Genomic DNA, 17,350 nt, shown 5'->3' with positions numbered 1-17,350 from the left:
TGTCACCGTGGGGGCCGGTACTTCGACTTTCACCGCAGTTTGGGGCTTCAACTTCAGCAACTTGGAGGAGCACAGCTCTTTTTCCCTTCAGAACTCTCCCTGGTCCTATTCCCCACAGAGGTGGATCCATCGAAATGGGGTTTGGCCACCTGGCGCCACTCTCCCGTGAGACGGTGAGCGGGCCCTGAGTCAGAGCACAGTCCACAAAGGGAGCAGCGCATCAGGACCAGAGGGAGGCCGTGCCCCCACAGCCTGTGCCTCTGACACAGCGCAGCACCAAGGTTTCCACGCTCCCCGACGCCTCCCACATCCAGCCAGGCCCATAAGAAAAGGCCCCGCCAACACTCAGGAGACTTATGGTGAATTGTGCAGCAGGAGGCTGTGGTCGGACCATCTAGAAGAACTTTCCAACTGTAAAACGGCCACAGCAGAAAGTGGAGTGCTCGTCTCCGCAGCTGGGAAGAGTATGGGAGGCGTGGGGAGTCAGAGGAGACGTGGGGGGAGCCCGGCTGCTCACACAGTGGGGTCCTCGGGGTGATGTAAGGAGAGGCTACAGCGCAACTCCGAGGAGGTCGGAGCTCACGTGCTGTGAGCTTTGGAGCCCGAGAACGTTCCACGGCACAAAGCTCTTAGTTAGAAGTGAGCGAGAAGCCTTGGGTTTGGGCCGCGCCTGGCCGCTTTCCAGCTGCTGCCCCGCGCAGGTCATTTAGCCTCGCTGAGCCCCAGCCCCTCGCAGATGCCTTCGCTCGGCCTGCACGGACCCAGCCGAGCGTTGGGCGTGCGTCAGGCTCGGGGCTTCAGTGGACCCTGCGGAAACAGCGGTGAGCAAAACCAGGCACGGCCCTTTTTATCTTGGAGCTCACACTGTTTTCATCTGTGAAAACACAGACTAATGCTGGCGCCGTTTCGGTTGGGGATGCACAACGATGGAACGACAGTGATGTGAACGCACTTAATACCATTGAACTATACGCTTAAAAGCAGCTAAAATGGGCCCTGGCTGGTGCTGCTCAGTGGACTGAGCGCCGGCCTGCGAACCAAAGGGTCGGCGGTTCGATTCCCAGTCAAGGCACGTGCCTGGGTTGCAGGCCAGGTCCCCGGGGGAGGGGGGCGCGCGAGAAACAGCCACACGTTGATGTTCCTCTCCCTCTCTTTCTCCCTCCCTTCCCCTCTCTCTAAAAATAAGTAAATGAATTTTTTTAATGGTTAAAGTGGTAATTTTATTAGGCCAGGTTTGTGTATATTCTGTAACTTATTTCCTTGCCAGCATGAATGGTGAGGTGTGTTCCTCTTTCGTTCCTTTAATGGGCTACTTCCAGAGCCTGGCCACAAGACACCACCACCATGGGGGGGTCACCTTCCTTTCAGGCAGGGTGCAAAGCTTCAGTCTTAGGACCACCATACAGGTGGCCTCCTGCGGCTGCCTGCCCACTCGCTCCCGCCTCCCCTGGGCAGTTTTTTCCACTGCTCTCGGCAGAGACACCAGGAGTCCTGTGCAGGCACGTTGCAGTACTTGCATCTCTCAGAGGAGGTGGCCAGGACAGTCGGGGAAGGTGATGCCTGTGGATACCGATTGTGCCAAAATTAATGCTTCAGCTGCCTCAGCAGCTGGGCGGCCTTCACCAATTCTTTTTCGTTCCTAAGTTCGACGAACCGACTCCCATCAAACCAGGAAAGGACCCGTGTTTGTCCCAGTGGATACCCCCCAATTCAGGCACAGCACCCGCTGATGCGGCTGCAACACTGTCTGCTCTGGGGCAGGGAGGCCGCCGCGATGGCCAGCTCGCGTTCCGGGGCCGCCGGGGCTCCCTGATCTGGTGCGTTGTGTGGTATACGTGTTTTACCACAATTTAACAATACAAAGGTGTAATGATGGCTTTGATCTCACAGGAGCATTGTGAGGATTGAATGAGAAGAAGATTGGATGAAGGGGATGAAGGCTAAGTGCCTAACATCGTTTATGAAGCAGGCCTGTCAGTGGGGCGGGGGCGGGGGTGGGGGAGGGACATCTCAACGCTCTACTTTAATTCATTCATCTGTGGTTTAGATTCTTCTATGACTGGTGTGCTGTTATAATTGAAAACAAAAGGAAGAAAGGAATGAGGACTGCTTATAGTCCTATGTTACCAATTTATCCACAACTTGCTGCCCACAGAAAAGCTCATGAGGATCGGGATCAACATTCTATTCCTGGCCCACGTTTGACCTTCTGTGTTTGTATCTTTACGTGTAATTTTTCCAGATTTCCTCGGTTTTGCTTACTTTCCTCCTCCTCTACCTCCAATTTACTTAACTTTGTCAGTCACAAGATCGTAACCCTCCCAGTCTGACTCCCCATGCCAGAGAGCGACCCTCAGCCCCAGGGGAGGGCTGCCTTGCCCATCCCGGCCAGAATCCTTGCCATTCCTCGTCCCCATTTGTACATCCTTCCTTACAGTGAAGCCTTCCCTGAGATCTGGCTTCTAGTCTCGCACTTGGCAAATGGAGAGGCCTGCTTCTCCAGGAGGCCAGAGATGGCCGGGAGCCCGGCCGGAAGTCTGTTTCCTGTGCAGACAACGCTGGCAGGAGTCCAGAAGCCAGCTGACGTCACCCAGTCCAGAGGGCGGAAGCCATTGCCCAACAGTGGGAAATCGATGCCAGTAGCACATTCATTTCTCTGGGACTCTCTCCCTCAGTTCCAAAAGCGCCTTCCTTGACAGGAGGAGGCTGAGGCGGCTGGAGTGGCCGGCCTGTGCACCACAGGACGTGTTGAGCGTGAGGCTGGCCGCAGTGTCCGCTGACCAACGAATGTGACCTCTGACACTGGCCTCGGGCTCGGAAGACACAAGGCTGAGTCAGAGCACGGCCACCACACTGCTGACCTTTGACAAATCATTTGATTTTCTTCGCCAGTCTTCTTGGCTGTGAATAGCGTGTACCTCACAGAAGGCAGTGTTCGAGGCTGGAGTGAGGCCATCGCTGTGAAGGATTTCCTCAACTCGAAGCCGAATGCCCGTGCGAAACTCCGCCTCTGCAAGAGGCTTCCTGTGAACCGCAGAACCGGCTGACAGTGGCCTTTGGCTGGGACACATAACTTAACCTCTCTGTGCCCAGCTACCTCAAGGTCAAAACGGGGATGGTAAGAGTGCCCTTGCATCTGGGTTGTCTCGAGGAGGAAGTGGTTGCTCCACACAGAGCGCACGGAGCCCTGTCTCTGCTCGGCAGTCGGCCCAGTCCCAGGAGATCTCATAAAAAAGAGGCTGCGTCCCAGTCTTCTGTTCACACGGCAGGCACAGCAATTTAGCCAAAATACGACTATGCCTCTTCTCTGCGTAACTGCCCAGATCTGCCCCGGCCCGCTCAGTGACAGACGTTGAGCCCCGGTGCTGGCCCTTGAGTCCCTCTCCAGCTTCATCTCCTGATGCCACTGCCTTGCACAAAGGCTCCAGCTACCCCGGCCCACCAGGCGTTTCTCACCTCAACTCCCTGGCCCGTTGTTCCTCTGCCCAGCATGCCCTCGCCTACCTACCTCTGCTAACTCCTGGTGACCCTTCAAGACCGGTAGCCTCCTGTCTTCCAGAAAGCCCTTTCTGACTGTCCTGAGTGGCCTGGATCCCCTTCTCCTCTCTTAGTTTCTTGAAAGCACCTCCACTATCACCCAGCCAAACTGGGGATCCTTGACGGCAGAGGCCAGCACTGGGTCCTATTCATCTGCATAAATTCAGATGCTCAGCAAATGTTGGGTGGAAAGACTAATGGATGACCTAGCTAAGAGAGCCCAAGCTGGTTGTTCAATTACTATAGCAGATGGTGTTGCTTGACTCTCAAACTGATACAGTTGCTATTTGCCTCAATAGTTGTTTTTCTTTTTCTTTTAATCCTCACCCCTGGACAGTTTTCATTGTTTTCAGAAAAAGGGGAAGGTGGGAGGTGGGGGGAGAGAGAGATCAGTTGGTCGTCTTCTCATACACCCCCCAATTGGGATCAAACCAGCAACCTGGGCATGTACCCTAACAGGGAGTCAAAACCATGACCGTTTGGCTTATGGGTGATGCTCCAACCCTCGGGGCCACACTGGCCAGTGTGACAGTTGCTTTCCTTCGACCTGCTCTGTGTCTGTGCCTCAGGCCCCTCTGTATTCCTCCTCTTCCTGTTTTTATACTGTCTCTCTCTCCTTCTTTGTTACTTTGTTTCTCTTCCTGACTCTGCGCATATTTCTGTACCCTTTGTTGCTTTGTGTCCTTCTTTCTTTTCAGGTTGACTTGTCCTCTGTCTGTTCTTATCAAGGGTTCTAGGATGATAAGAGTTTCCCTGAGTTTCCCTCCTCAGAAAGAAAGGAAATCATGGAAGGAAGGGAATCAAGCCTTATTATGTTTCCAGAAGTTCCATACACTTTATTTCGTATAATCTTGGTAATATCAGTAATGTAGCATAGCATCCAAACAAACTAGGTTACGTTTCTGTAACGAATGACTCCGAAAGCTCAATGGCTTTATGCAAAAAAAGGTTTATTTATTGCTCCTGCCACATATTGATGGTGGGTTGGCTGAGGTTCTGCTTTAAGCCATAGTTGTCCTAATACCAGGGCCCGGGCCGGCAGGGCAGCCGAGATCTGGAACATCACCTGTTGCCATAGTAGAAGGAGGAGAGAATGTAGGGAAATACATGCTGGCTTTTTTTTTTTTTTTTAGATTTTAATTCTTTATTATTAGAGGGAGGGGAAGGAAGGGAGGTAGAAAGGGAGAGAAACATCAATGTGTGGTTGCCTCTCATGCGTCCCTCACTGGGGACCTGGCCTGCAACCCAGGCATGCGCCCCGATTGGGAATCAAACCAGTGACCCTTTATTGAGAGCCACAGTCTGGCTCTCAGTCCACTGAGCCACACCAGCCAGGGCTACATGCTGGCTTTTAAAACTTGCACGTAGAAAGGACATGTTTTCTTTGGCCAACTAGGTAAGTTACCTAGTCATGCCAGGGTTAATTGTTGAGTCAAAGGGGTGGCAAAATACAGTCTTCCTCGGTGCCTGGAAGGAGGCGGAGATTCAATACTTGTGAACAGGCCTGATAACTACAGCGGACGTTGCTGTTTACAGAGGCGGCGGCTGAGGCTCAAGCTTGTACAGTTTGCTCAAGATCATGCATATAAATGTCAGAGGGGGGCTGAGCCCCCGCCTTGCGATTCCCGGGACCTTGCCCTTCCCATGTCACAGAACTTGTAGGGTGCCTAGAGCTTTCTGCCTCTTTCCGCCAAGCGCTTGGACTGTAGTATGAAATGTGGCACGCCGGAAGTAAGATGGTAAGACGCCCAGCGTTGCTCACGGGCTTCTACGTCACGTCCGGCGGGGGTCTTTGGAATCTCTTTCCAAGGCAGGGGTTTTGGAGACTTACAATATCCAAGACAAAACCAAGTAGGTCACAAAACCTGGAGCACAGTCATTAGAAACCTTCTAGGCAAAACTAATCTATGGTGATGGAAGTCAGAATAGCACCTATTCCAGAAGGGGCAGCGAAGGGCTCAAGAGAACCTTTGCGGGGGGGGGGGGGGGGGGGGGCTATCTTGATCAGGATGGCAGTTAAATGAGTAAATACAAATGAAATGATTAATCAAACTGTACAGTTAGGATTTGTACACTTTGTTGTATGTCAATTATATCTCAATAAAAGTAAGTAATAAAAAGAAATACTCCTTGGAAAGGGAGTGAACAGGGGCACTGCTGTGAGTACCATTCCCTCCTGTTCATCCCCAGGGATGGAAAACTGAACATTCCTCCATGGAAACTATTCGGATGATTCAGAAGGCCACAGCTATGGGCAACGGGTGATTGGCAGCTTCATCACAACAATACACCTACTCATGCATCACATGTGGTGCATGCAGAGTATTTTGGCAAAACATCAAATCACCCAAGTGGCTCAGCACTGCCCCCCCACCCCCCACCCTCCCCAGCTCAGATTTGGTGCCCTGAGACTTCTGGCTTTTCCCAAAACTAAAATCACCTTTGAAAAGGAAGAGATTTGAGACCATCAATGAGATTCAGGAAAATATGACGGGGCAGCTGATGACAATCAGGAAAACTATGTGAGGTCCCAAGGTGCCTACTTTGAAGGGGACTGAGGTGTCATTGTCCTGTGTACAATGTTTCTTGTATCTTCTTCAATAAATGTCTCTACTTTTCATATTACATGGCCAAATACCTTCTGCACAGACCTCATATTTTCAGAGAGAGGGGAAGGGAGGGAAAGAGAGGGAGAGAGCATTGATGTATGAGAGAAACCTTGATGGGTTGCCTCTCGCACGCCCCCAACCGGGGACTGGCCTTTAACCCAGGGATGTGCCCTGATGGGGAATGAACCCAGAGATCTTTGGCTTTGCAGGACGATGCTCAACCACCTGAGCCATGCCAATCAGTACAGTTTGGCAATTTCTTATAAAATTAATACACTTACCATATAACTCAACAATCCCCCTGAGTGAAATAAAAGTATGTTCATACAGCCCTGGCCAGTGTGGCCCAGTCAGCTGAGCACGGCCCCCAAATCGAAAGGTTGTAGGTTCCCTTCTTGGTCAGGGCACATACCCTGGTCACAGGCTCCATCCCCGGTCCAGATGTGTTCCATCCACTGTCCAGGCGCATACAAGAGACAACCAATTGATGTTTCCCTCTCAATGTTTCTCTCTCTCCCTTCCTCTGTCTAAAAAAGCAATGGAAAAAATGTCTTCAGGTGAGCATTAAAAGGTTTAAAATGTGTTCGTACAAAATCCTTTACACCAAGTGTTACAGCTTCAATTGTACAATAATTACTCAAAACTGGGTTGAAAAGGGTTAATGCAGCATCTATACCATGGAATACTATCCAGAAACAAAAAAGAAATAAATTATTGATACGCACGACTTGGATGAACCTCAAAGGCATTTTGCTGAGTGAAAACATCTGGTCTCCAAAGATCACAGGCTGTATTATTCCACTGACGTGACATTTTGAACAGATAAAACCTCGGTGATAGAGAATAGGTCAGAACAGCAAGGGGGCTGTGGCGGGGGGGGGGGGGGGGTGTCAGAGAGCATGACTGCAGGACCAGCCCGAGGGAGACAGGCGTGGGCGGGTCCTCCTTCTTGATTGTGGTGGTGACTGCGAGTTTCTGCAGTGTGTTAACTGTGATGGAGGAGCACCCATTTAAAAAGTCCATTTTACTATATGTTAATTTTCAAAATAAAGTTTTTAACTAAGAAAAAGTCTTCTTAAAATGAAACCTGGTTCCTCATACGGCAGAGAGGAAACCCTGAGAGGGGGTGCTTACGACCTAATGCCCTGAAAAAGGCACAGCGTCTTCCTGCACCCTGACCCGGTCCCTGCCCTGGGCCTCGGAGGCACCATGCTCCCCCTCCTTGTTTTCCTGCTAGGACGTTGTGACCCACATATGTGCTCCTTTAGGGTCCAGATCCAGGGCCCAATGAGCCCAGTCTGCTACGTTTGCTCCTATATCTTTGGTGCCTGCAGCTTAGGGAAGAGGTGTGTGCTCATACACAAAATGAAGGATCGCTTCTAGCTCTAGCCCTGATTCATCCTGGCACACTCCACGGCTTACTCTGTGTTTAGCACCCTCTCTGCAGCCCAGTGAACACACCACAGCTGGACGGCATCACTGACCCCTCTCGCAGCAAAGGCCTGGGTCCCACCACTCACCCTTCCTGGGAAGCAGTCTCCAGCTGTCCTATACTTTGAAATTGGAAGACATTATCAATCTGATGAGTTTATTTTAATTTTCAAAGTACGTATTTATTATAAAAATAACATTTGTTCAGTGTTTTTTTTTTTAACACAGTAAAAAAAAAAAAAAAAGACCAAGTCCTACTTCCTAGAAGCCATCGTTGTCCCCAGTCCCTCCTCTGCCTGTTTGGAAACACTGATGTGCAAGCAGGAACCTCCGCCATGAAACGGGCAGAAGGGGTCAGTCACCGATTCGTAGCTCTCAGGTCTCAGGCGATGTCCTGTGTCGGGTGGACTCACTCATATCAAATCAGCTGCAGCCCTGCCCGTCCCCGACTGGACCCGAGTGCCCGACACTGTTCAGACTGCTCCTCCCGCCGCAGAAGGAGGCCGAGGCACTTGCAGTCGTGTGGAAACAGCGGCAAGTCTGCTCCCGGACCATCGCCCTGCTCCCTCCCCGTGTCCGTGGGGTCCGTTGGAAGTCAGGCCACTCAGCGGACCTGGGCAGTCCCCATCACCCAAGTATGGCGACAGCAAAGCCAGGAGAGAGAAGAACAACCGACTTTGAAAACAATTCTACCCTGAAGAAGCAGGAGAAGGAAGAGATGGAGAGAGGAGAACACCACAGGAGTTCCACACCCAGAGAAACCCACAAATCCACACCCGTCCCTAAAGCTGGTTTGGTTTCACTTGGTGCTTTTTCTTCCATTGGGGGTGGGGCACTGTGATATTTTTAGTGCTTCTCAACAGCCTTGCCTGGGGCCTAGGGGGCGTTGGCAAGGCTCTGGAAATGCCCCACCCAGAGCACCGCAGCCCAGTTCTCTCGGGCCTGGCGGCCAGTACCTACCACCTGAGAGACTGCTCTGCGAGAGGCCCTGGAGAAACGGCACCCCCTCCCCTTCCTCAGTCCCCAGAGGTGAGAGTCAACCAAGGGGTCAGCTACCACTCCCACACCTCCTTTCTCAAACCAGCAATCCAGCACCTTTCAAAACCAGAAAAGCCAGGCCTACTTAGGGGTAAGTTTCTTTTAGGACCCCATCCAGCCTGAAGGAACGGGCGGCCCTTCCTTCTAAGACATTCCAATAAGCTAGACTCCTTGAGGGTGGGGGACAAAGGAACAAAGAGGGAGAGGAGAAGAATTCCTTCACTCTGTTTCATCCTCAATAGATTGTTGTTGTACTGAATTCATAATAAGCTGACCTGCTACATCGCATGTTCTTCTAAATTTGAACATTTCTTCAAGTAGAATGTCTGTTGGTCAAGTCAGCTTTGTGAGATGATTCTCGGATAAAGAGGCCCAGGATGCGCACAGTGGACCAGACCGGATCCTTCTGGGAAACTTCAGTCCAGTTAGACAACAAAATGCATAAACTATCTAAGAGACTGTTTGAGGGCCACTCAGGCCAGTGGACATTTATGGAGCATTCACTAGGAGAAGCTACCACCTACTGATGGCTTCCCGGGTGCCAGGCACTATGCTGTCTGAGGCTGCTGCAACCAACCAAAGATGCGTCCCACCCTGCAGAGCTCAGAGGGACCGACGGAGAGCCTGCAGAACGAGGGGTGACTCTTTAAAAAGGCACGTAGAGGCCTACAGCCAGGCCTAAACACAGGACGGGAGGGGAGGGGAGGCCTAGAGTCTGACGTCGAAACTGGGGCTTGAAAGTGGCGAACCAGACATCAGAGCTGGCTGAGGTGGGGGCTGAGCTTACTGCTCGACAGGCAAGGGAGAGCCCTGCCCCTCAAGGAAGGAGTTCGGTGGGTCTCCCTGAGCAGAAACTGGAAGGCCGAGATGTGGGTCCAAGAGGAGAAAGTTCAGCAATGGAGCAGGAATGAAGCCCCGCCCCTGGCGCAGGAAAGGGGTTCTGCACTCGGCCTTGTGTTTGGCTGTCTTCAGGTCTCAGCTCTCAAAAGAGCAGGTGGTTCGGGAAAGGGCCCAAAGCATGTTACACGGTGTCGTAGTGGACTCAAGGCAAGAGGGGCAAAACCATACTCACTTGCTTACAAAGAGCAAACAGGAGCAGGGCAGGCGGAGGAATGGGACTGTGATGGAGGCATCAGAATTGTAAGAGATCTGGGCATCTCAAGGAAGCAAGAGAAATTCCAAGATGCAGGCGCAGAGGGAAGTGAGGCTTAGAAGAGGCTGGATGGTCAGTGGGCTAGGTCAAGGGAGGCCTGGTAGACCATGTGCTGTGGACTGAACTGTGCCCCCAAAGGGCATATGCTAGACCCCTAACCCCCAGTGTGACTCTATTTGGAAATAGGGTCTGTAGGAGTTAATTAAGGTCAAATGAGGTCTGACGGGATTGGGGTCCTTGCAAGAGGAAGAAGAGGCACTGAGAGCTCCCTCTCCTTGTGTGCGCACAGAGAAAAAGTCCCAGAAACACATGTGGAAACAGCAGCCACCTACAAACCCGGAGGAGAGGCCTCAGAATTAACCCTACCTTGCTGGCACCTCGATCTTGGACTTCCAGCCTCCAGAACTGTGAGAAATGAGTCTCTGTTGCTTAAGCCACTACTCTATGGTATTTGACCTTATTTCTAGAAGCTCGATGGGAAGCCATGGGGGCTTTAATCTGGGGACAGGCATGCTCACTCACATTTAGGTCTGTGAAGGATCACTCTGGCTGTAGAGTGAAGAAGAGATCTCAGCAGGGCAAGAGTAGAAGCAGAGAAACGGAAAGCAGGCTGGAAACGATGGAAGGTTGGAGCAGGTTGACATGGAGAAGCGGATAAGTGGACAGACCTGAGAGATCTCTATGAGGGGAAATCAACAGAACTCGGGATTAATAGAATGGGAGGAAGAGAGAGAAGGGGATTAAGGGACAGTGGAAAGAGCACTGGGCTGGGAGTCTCATCACACAGCACAGGTTCTAATCCCAGATCTGCCACCAATAAATTACCCAGTGGCTTTGGCCAAGTCCCCTTTAGCCTCCTCCTCTTACAGGAAGAGATGGGCCTGTTGATCTTGTGACCCCATCCAATTTTATTATCCGACGGTTCTATGAACTAAACACATTAACCGGGGCAAATGGAAGCAACAGGCTAGGTTAGGGACTTCCTCTATGCTTCAGTTCGCACTGTCGAGCATCACACTTAAGGGTGCGTTGGAATTCTCCACTCACACGTCAGTCTCCCTCAGAAGACGAGGGCTCCTTGAGGGAAAGAACCAGGCCTCCTGAACGGGGCGGGAGGAGAACATCTGAAATACTATCAACAATAAAGTAAAAAAAAAAAGAACTGAATCTCCTGTACCTGGGACCGTATCGGACAGATGCTCATTGATTAGTTTTACTTGTAATTAGTTCCAAGTGCTAGGAGACACGGTTATTCTAGGAAGGCATCATGTGATGTGTGATGCGCTGTGTTTTCTGTACATGAGGCACCGTGGTAGGCGGGTGGCTCAGCAGAACAGACAAAGCTGGTCGTGGACCCTTAGTCAGGTGGCTAAGACTAACGGTCAGCAAGCGCGGCTAACAGAAAGGAGGGTCGTCTCCAGCCGTGGTAACTGGAGGGAAGTACTGGCGACGTGTGTGTGTGTGTGTGTGTGTGTGTAGCAGGGAGGACTGACTCAGGGCTAGATGGAAGGTTGCTCTGAGACAATGGCCTTTATGAAAGTGAGGAGGAGTTGCTTCACTCACAGAATGGTGAGGGAAGAGAGGAAGAGAGGGCAGAGGGGAGACTTTCAGACAGAAGAAAAATAAACATGGGCAGGAAGGGTCCTGGTGAGAACACTGGAAGGAAACCCAGGGGAACGGCAATGTTGGCTGTATTCCGGCTGTGGAATTGTGGCAACTTCTAATCTTGTTTTGTACACACTTTGTATTTTACAGATTTCCCCACAAACATCTGCTATTTGAAACATCAGAGGGAGAAAATAACATTGTTAGTTTAAACAAATAGCAGAGGATGTAGGGAGAATGAATGTAATGGGGGGCACATTCCAGAAGGGTCAGTGACATGAACGGTGAGTAAGTCCTGCGGGGGGGGGGGGGGGGGGGGGGGGCGGGCACTAAGCACACCGGTGGGGCTGGCACGGAGCAGCAAGGGTGACTCACAAGTGACACAGTGGGAGCTGGTCCATGCGGGTGAGCCCAGGGCTGGGAGGTAGTCGAAGCCACAGTGAGCTACTTGCAGGAGCAGCAAGAATGAGCATTTAACAGAGGGCAGTGGATGGCCCCTGCGGGCTGGTGCTGGAGGCAGGGGCCGCTCTGTCACTTCCCGGGCATCAAGGGGTTAGGCTGCCCATGCCCCCTGCCCCCACAGTGGAAGTGGAAACTGTGGTTTCGAAAGGTCCTTCCTGACCTGCAGTCTCTGAGAAAGAGATTGCTAGGCTGGGGGCAGCTAAAGAGACGGATAGTCAGAGACATGTGAGGGTGGGTGGCAGGGTGCAGGCGGGGTTTGGAACTTGAGGCCTGGTGAAGGCGCTCAGTTCTGCTCCCACCCAGTGCTGATCCAGATAAGCACCCTGCCACCCACACCAGACCCCTTGCCAGGATTTTCCTGAGACTGTGAAGAATCTGGGGGCTGTGATATGAGTTAGCAAGAGGTCAGACATTGGCTCTCCTTTCCCCGTGGAGCTGGACCCTCAGGAACTGCCTCGACCACGTTCCTTGTAAGCCACAGCTCTTGTAGGTGGTCCTTCTTCCTGAGGTTACTGTCTAATCGCTCCACCTGAACTCCCCTGGTGTCTCCCGGTCATCTCGCCATCCCACCCTCCTCCCAATGCGGGTGCTGCCTGCTTGTGGCCTGCACAGAGAGAACCTCATCCGGGCCTTCTACCTAGCCCAGACGCTGGGCGAGCACGAGGGATACTCTCCTAGCCCTCACCTGTTCCCACGGGAAACGAGGTGGACCACGTTAAACCTGTGTGTCAAATGCAGGGCCACTCAGTAAGTGCCTGAGGGATGTGTCCACAGCCCTTGGTTGGCCTGTGCTGCTCTGAGAACGGAGGGGCAGGGCCTTGAAGAAACAGCACCAGCCCTGAGGAATTCCGTTTGCTGTTTAGAGGTACCTAGCTCTCCCTGAAAGCAGCTTCAGCCCAGGAGCCCTGGATTTGCATCAGAGCAAGCTCCTGCTCGCAGGGCCGTCGGGGCAGCCCACGCGCCCTCTAAGCCGCAGTGTCTTCAGCTGTGAAACGGTCACGAGAGCTGGCACAGGATCTAATGATGCAACATGCGTGAAATAGGGCATGGATTTCGAAAGCTCTTCCTTCCACAGGTGTGAGTGTGGGCCAACGCACTGCTGTGCGAGTCACGTGCTGGACCCTGCGCCCAGGGAGTTCCTCCAGCCGTAGTTGTCACTGAGGACTGTGGAACAACCGGGCCACAGACAAGCAGCCGCTGGAGAGCTCGGACTAGTGTGGCAGATCACATTTCCAAAAATGAGTGCCCCTCCCCTACGCTCTTCTTGCCCAGTGACTGACTCTTCAGGGTGGGGTCACGTTCCCTCCCCTTGAATTAGGCGGTGCTGTGATTGTACCGTGACCAGTGGGGCGTGGGGAAAACAATGTAAATCATAAAAAAAATACCTCTCAGTAAGTGCATGCCTCTCGGTAACAGAGAAGCCCACTCCAGACCACAGGCGGAGGGACAAAGGAACCCAGCAAACAGCCAGTGTCCACTGCCAGGCCTGAGTGAAGGGTCCCGCAGACAACTCCAGACCCAGGTCTCGAGTCTTCCATCTGCGATCCGGGATGTCGTGGAGCAGAGACAAGCCACGCCCACTGTTCTCCATCCAAATTCCTGACCCACAGGAACCAGGAGCACAACAGAAGTGTTTCATGCTCGAAGTCTTGGGATGATCTGTTAGGTAGCACCAGGTAGCCCAAACATGAGTAACTCTAGGACAAGCGAGATTGGACAGTGTATGAACTGGAGCGGAAAGTGCCCAGAGGAAGTGGGACTTAGCCAGAATGAAAGGCCATCGAATGTGGAAAGCACTGCCCGCCCTCAGCAAGGACTTCCTAACCCTGTCCTGCTGTGAGACTTCCCTCGAAGGCCAAAACCACCTCCCAATGGAAAAAACACAAAAACGTTCCCCTTCCACTTCTTCCTCTCTTCACCCCCAGCCGTGCTGTAAGGCCAGCTACTACCGGGACATGCTTTCTTCTCACCTCTCCTTTGCTTTACTCACGAACCCTCACTCCCACCCACCCTCCCACTCGATGTAACCAACCTGCCTTCTGAAGGTAGCTCCCCTCTCTGCCAGCGGCCAGTGAGGAGCTCATTCCTTCGTGTTGAGACTCACCTGTGTGCCTGTCTCCCCTCTGACACCTGCAGAGCTAGTTCTGTTCTCCTGCTTGAACTCCTACCTGTACCTCCAGTTGCTCATCAGTTACGTGTCAAAACCTTATTTCTTTGCCACCTCAAGTCCAGCACACCCAAACAGGCCCACTTTAAAGGATGCCATCTGGGTCTCGCCCAGACCCTCTCCCAGCTGCTGGGCACACTGTCTAATGCCACACACAGCTGTCCCCTTTTCTGGAAAACTGCCCTGTACCAAATGGGAGCTAAGCCATCCCCCTCAGGCATACTCTGAACAGACCTCCGCCAATGACTGACTGGCGCAGGGCCGCAAAACACCAGGCCCTTTCCCTCCAGATGGGGCCAACGGGGCCATCTGTGCCTCTGCGTGGGCTCAGAGTGTGGCTTAGCCCGCGCCCTTGAGTGGCCTCTTCCCCCTGCCGCCCTGTTGGCCTCACAGCCTTCTCTTCCCCCAGTCAACCCCATGAACAGAAGTCCCATGCCAGCCTCTGCTCCTAGGTGAGCCAACATGAAACACCTCCCAAAGTGATTTGTCCTGTTTGCCCATCTCTAACCCTGTCTCTGGGGCCCCAGCCGGACACTCCCTTTAGGCCAGCCAGCCATCCCAACACCAACTGTCTAACAAAAGCCTCTCCGATTTATTTCCCCCTCCTCATCCCCAATGCCCCCACACTATCACCTCACACCCGGATTGTGAGATCAAGCCTCCTCTCCCACCTCCCTGCCCCTTTCTCTTCCCTCCCTCCACCTACCTGTCTAGCCCGTTAAGAACCAGGCTAAAATCTCTTAAGCGCCTCTGATGGTGCGGCTCCACTAGCCCCCAAATCCAATGCCTCCTATTTCTAACGGTGCTGGATAGAGACGCTTTGGCCTGCTTTTCTGGACCCTCACTGAGACCTGGCTTCCACCTCAGTTCTGAAACTTAACTCAGCTCTCCGGACGTCCACAAAGCACACTCGTTTCCATCAGACCGGCACCAGCGTCCCCTGTCCTGCTCTTTCCTAAATTGTGCCTCTTAGCAGGAGATGGTGCTGGCTGTCTCCTGGGTCCACGGCCGTCTCGAAGTGTCCACAGCTGTCTCCCATATCCACAGCCATTTCCTGCTTCCCACTGGAGTTTCCCAGAGTCCACAGCCATATCAGTTTCCAGCTGGACACACAGCTGCCTGGATCCAAGTTTTGTTTACAGATGGACATGACTAAGTGACTCTACTTTGACCTATTTCATATGAGCAGAAATGTGATGTGCTACTTCTGTTGATGGACTTAATAGGAAGTGATGTGTGTTTCTCTGCCCTTTCTTTCCCTCCTGGCTGGAATGTGGAGCTTGAGCAGCGATCTTACATATAGTCAGAACCATGAGGCAACAGAGCAGAGCGACTGGCCAAGTCGCGCTTCCATCAGAGAGAGTGGACTGTGTCTAGTGAACCTCTGCTCGCTTGCTCTCTTCTGCACACTCACTGCCGAAGGTGACCCTCGCCGACGCGCAGTCTTTCGCGGCTCTGAGGCGCGGCACACCGGTGAATGCGTGATAGCTGCTGGGCTGCTGGGCACGGGGGGCTTGGTCTGCAACGGCGCCAGTTTCCGTGATGTAAATACCCCCAGTCAGGTCAACTTCACGCTTCCAATACCATGGCAGGTGGCCACAGAATTCCTGAAAATACAATAATCAGCTCTTACAGTCTGGGGTGAGCTGGCTCCCGCACACCTTCGGGAAGCGCTGGAACGTGATGACAGGTAATAAACCCTCCGCCTGCCAGGCACCGTACCCGGCATTTTGCATACACTGTCTTCTCTAATCCTTCCGCACAATGATGAGGGGTAAGGCCAAACTTCCCGTTGGAAAAAATGCCAGTACGAATGCGTTTGTTTTTATACATCTTTTCTACAACCTTGGAAGGTACGTTTGTCGCTCCTATTCTGGATAATCAGGAAAAGTAAAAAGATGGAGGTTAGGAAGAGAAATGGAGTCCTGGGTATATTCTCTGGGCTTTGACTACCCAGCTTCCACTCTCTCACCTCTGAGAACAGTTGTTGGGTTCTTCATGGAATTACCTACACGCAGTCCTAATGAGCTGTTAGTTAAGGTGTCCTTTGTTCCCCTGACCCTTAGTAAACTAGGCTAATTAGACTCTCTCTGCTGAGGCTTGAGATAATGGACGTGAATAGGACGAAGGGAAAAGCTGGCTGTCACTCATTCATTTCAGCAGGTAGCAAAGGCAAGACTGTGTTCTGGCCACCAGATCCCCTGCAGCTGCCTTGGTTCCTGTGTACCATGAGCCTGAATCTCTGACTTTCCTTGGATTCTGTGAGCTCCCCAGTATCTTCCAAATACACCACTTTTCGGTCTAAATTAACCATAATGAGTTTCTATGGCTTGAAACCAAAGAGATCCAAATGCTAAGGAAGAAAGGTAGAAGGCGTAGAAGAATTTAAGGAAGCTGAGGCACAGTGCACGAAGCTTTAGAAGGACATTCGTAATCACTGCTGGGCAGTAAAGGACTGTAGCTACATGAGGAGGAGGCGGGCAAGCCCTGTCGGACTGGAGAGCTGGACTTGACTGTCCTCCACGGCAGGGACTGTGGGCAGGGTTGACGTTGTGTGAGCCTGAGTGTTCCGTACGGTGGCTGAGACACAGCATCGGGTGCGCGCCACAGAGTCATTAAAGGCAGCGCAAGTCATTCCTCCTCTAGAGTGACTCTGTGTTTCTAAAGTCACTACAGAATGCACTAAAGTTGGGTTCTTTTATGCTTTTGTTTTTTAGTATGTGGATGGAGGACCCCAGACAAAATACTGAGTACTCTTAGTCAGCATCTACCAGAGAGCAGGGGCTGGATGGTCAAAGCCCAGGAATATCCACTAGGCTGCATCTTATCTTCCAGATGCACAAAGAATTCACAAGGGCCTCCTTCAGAAAGCACAAGCACTGGGGACTGGTCTGGCAGGTTTCTAGCAGGGAGGCCAGGGGTTGTACTTGGGTTTGTGTGACTACCCCGAGTACAGCCTGCTCACTCTGTGCCTCAATCGAAGCTTCCCGTCACCCAGCACTCTGTGACCTCACCCTGCTCTGGATTCCTCAAACGCTTGCGTTCTGTATCAACATTCCATTAATTTGACAATCAACTCAGTGATTTGCTGGGTCCTTATATGAGGAAAAGTACTTTTTAAGTTCTAATATACCAGGCAAGTGTTAGTAATTATGTTATTCTGTGTCTGTGCACACATGTAATGTATATAATAGGCACACACAAGTACATACACAGGTGTGTGCACATGTCCAGTTATTGCTATCCAGTTACTGTGTGTCTGTTTCTCATCTTCCCTTCTAGGTTAGAGACTTCTTGAGGCTTACATTTTATCCGTCTTTCTGCCTCCCACTGTTCTTTGTTTGGGGA

Source organism: Desmodus rotundus, chromosome 11 (assembly GCF_022682495.2).
Source record: "Desmodus rotundus isolate HL8 chromosome 11, HLdesRot8A.1, whole genome shotgun sequence".
In the NCBI taxonomy this organism is placed as follows: domain Eukaryota; kingdom Metazoa; phylum Chordata; class Mammalia; order Chiroptera; family Phyllostomidae; genus Desmodus; species Desmodus rotundus.
The sequence above is the reverse complement of the archived record's forward strand: the minus strand, read 5'-3'. Positions refer to the sequence as shown.